The following is a 3,229-nucleotide window of genomic DNA, read 5'->3' as shown; positions in this document are numbered from 1 at the left end:
CGTTCTTGAGACCAGCATCCAGGCTATCCCTTTCTTGGGCTACTCCTTTTAGCTGCTCCGAAAGCTTGGAGGTCTCTGCCTTCAGGCTGTCCAAGGCTCTCTCTGCTTCGGACCTAGCTTGGGCCTCGGCCTGGGCTTCCACATGGGTCTTGCGGTTCCACTCTTCAGCTACAAAAACCTGCTGGGTGATCTGAACAAGATGGCGGTGTTAGTATACAAACATAGAAAATCCACATTATAACCAAGGAGTGGAATGGGTATACTTACCATGGCCAAATCCCTCTTCAAAGACATGAAGAGTTCATATTGGCTAAAACGCCTATATGAATCCATGTCTCGGGGCAGAAGTAAGGGTTGCTGCAGCGCCTCGGCTATCAGTGCAGCACGACCCCCGTCGTAGTTCCTGACCGAGGTCTCCCAGGGAAATGGGACGCCGTCGAGCTCTAACCGAGGGGACCATATGCGTTGCCCTCGGCGCACCTCGGCCAGTGGAGGTTCCTCTCTGCTCTCCACCGAGGATCCCTTCTTTTGGCGGGGCTCTTTGACCACCTTCTGCTGCTTGGTTTTGGGTGGCAATCCCTTCTCCTTGTCCTCAGGCTCCATCGGCCTCTTTTTCTTTAGATCCGGTATAGGTTTGAGAGCCGGATCAGGAACCTGTGGAGCGGGGGGAGGTGGAGGTAAATTTGCCGCAGGGCGAGAAGTCCCCGTTCCTTTGACTTCAACTTTATTACTCCTTCTCTTTAGGAGTAGCCTCAGGTCAGACATCTCTTCCTCTGAAGAGTCTTCAGGGACTGTAGTCAACAACAAAGGGGGTCGGACACAAGACTGTCTGTCAAGTTCCTCTTCGGAGTCCGAAGGAATTATTTGGACGCCTCCTTCGTTTTCCCCTTCAAATTTGAACTTGTCAATTTGTGCGTCCAAGGAGGTGGACGAGGAGCCGACCCTTTCTCTCACGGTCGGCTGTGCAAGGGGAACTTGCTGAACTGGTCGGATGAGCAGGGGAACCCCTTGGGGATTGGGGTGTGGAACCGGTGCGAGGTCGTAGGGCGCTAAGAAATTCTTCCGAGCAACGTCTATGCGCTGCAACCTATAATCACCCTGAGTAATTGCGTTCCCCGTTGGCTGGACGTCGGCTTTCTTGGGGGTGTAACCAAGTATGAGTGGAATGGACCTCAACTGTCCGTCGTCGCTGACGTATATCTCCGAGCGCAGTAGGTAGTTGAGGGCAGGCACGTTGATAAGGCTTAGCCGAGGAGCAGTATGTACCTTATCTGTAAAACAAATACACCAGTTAGATCAGAAATCAAATACAAGGATAGACAAAGGAATAATTACGGAAAGAGAAAGCCCTAAGACTATGGTTAAAGACCCTGAGTCCGAGAAGGCACACTTGGCTCTCCTGGCTCGGTCGGACAGTGTAAACTGTCGTGCCATGCGCCCGAGACGATCAGATAGTCGTCTTTCATTCCCTTATTGGATTTAGGAAGGCAGGAGAACAGCCTCACGACATCGGAGCGGGATTTAAGGTAATATCCCCCCCCTCTTTGGCCACGACACTCATATAGGTATGCTAAGTTGTGCCAAGTTAGCCCTAGGCCTAATTGTTCATTTACGGCATCAAAGGCCCCTAAAATCTTAAAGGTGTTGGGCACGCACTGATCGGGAGAGAGCCTATGATTACGGAGGTAGTTTAGGGTCATGAGACCCATAGGAAGGGTCATTCCCCCTTCAATGAAGGCGATCATAGGAATTATGACCTCTCCTTCTTGTCGGTCTAACAGTAGTCCCTCCGGGGGGCAATACCTCAGATTTACCCCCTGTGGGATATGGTGGGTTCTCTTGAACTCCTCAATCAACGCCGGACTATCGACGAGATATTGGAATTTACCCATTTCTAAAAGAAGGAACGAAACAATGAGGAAGATGGTGTTAATGGAAGAAAATGGTAGCCGAGGAGAAAATAAAGGTTCAGGAAGCACCGAGACTTACACTAGCACGAGTGAAACGAATTCCCTAACTCGAAATGTAATTTTGGGTGGGATCCTGAAGGCAGAAGACGCAGAAATCCGAGAGGGCGTGAAGTGCTTTTGAAGAAGGGAACTCTCTGGAAGCTCTGAAAATGCTCTGAGTGTTATGAATGTGTGTAAAGTAAGAAAAGTAACTGCCTACAGAGATTTATATATGGGGACAAATGGAGCGGTATCATTCATCTCGCTCGAATCACGAGGGCAAACCCTACCCGTTTGATCAATAATCCACCGTTGGATGCAAGAGACATAGCCGCCTGAAGTAGTTGATGCGCTACTTTGGGAATGAGAGATTTACAGCGGTAATAATGAGGCGCGCGTCTCCACAATCTCGCGCGTGTAAACAGGGGCATTTATGACTTTTTACTTCTGTTGATTTCTTCTGTTTTATTTTATTTTCATTTTTATCCGTTCATTCCCGCGTATCAAATCAAAATCTTATTCTTTCTTCCCGCTTGCGTGGGAAAAAATAAAATTTTGAGGGGCTATTGTGGGGGAAAAGGGGGTCAGGCCCAAGTTAATGGGCCGAATGCCCACGAGAGGACTGTTTCACATCCGAAAAGAGGGATGCGGAGAAGACAAGGCCCAGAGTGGAGTGGAATCCTCTTGGTGAAGGATCATCGCTGTCCGAGGAGGATATCTCCAGTCCAAGGAGGACATCTCCTGTCCGAGGAAAGTGTTTTGCTCTGATATGATATCGGAAACTAATTGAGTAGGGGAAATGCCCGAATGACTGTCCGAGGACTCCACCTGATCAAGATAACCTCAAAGCATATTCAGGAACGATAAGGATGGGGAAATATCTGAGGGAAAGGCTGCTGCCACCGTATTCAATGCATTGCAACAGCTTTTCTGGCCGCATTTATGTGGAGAAGACCTCTGAACAGTGCATCCTAACCTACCGCCACTCACACAGAGATGAAAAGAAGCTGCCTGACGTGACAGGTACTTGAGCAAGTTCATGGATGAGGAGCACGTGGACGATGGAGATGAAGGTAAGAGTGACTATAAAATGGAGGGGAGCACCTGTCAATGGGCCCCAGAAGAAGGAGAAGGAAAGAAAAGAGAGAGAAGAAAAACAAGAGTGTTTCGAACTATCAATGTATACAAACTGATCAATGCACAGTTGAAAGAGTTCTGAGCCATTGTTATTAATCCCTTGCTAATTCTAGTTCTTTGACCCATACTCTACAAATTAATTG

The sequence above is a fragment of the Quercus suber genome, unplaced genomic scaffold (genome assembly GCF_002906115.3).
Source record: "Quercus suber isolate HL8 unplaced genomic scaffold, Cork oak 2.0 scaffold_51, whole genome shotgun sequence".
NCBI lineage: Eukaryota > Viridiplantae > Streptophyta > Magnoliopsida > Fagales > Fagaceae > Quercus > Quercus suber.
The sequence above is the reverse complement of the archived record's forward strand: the minus strand, read 5'-3'. Positions refer to the sequence as shown.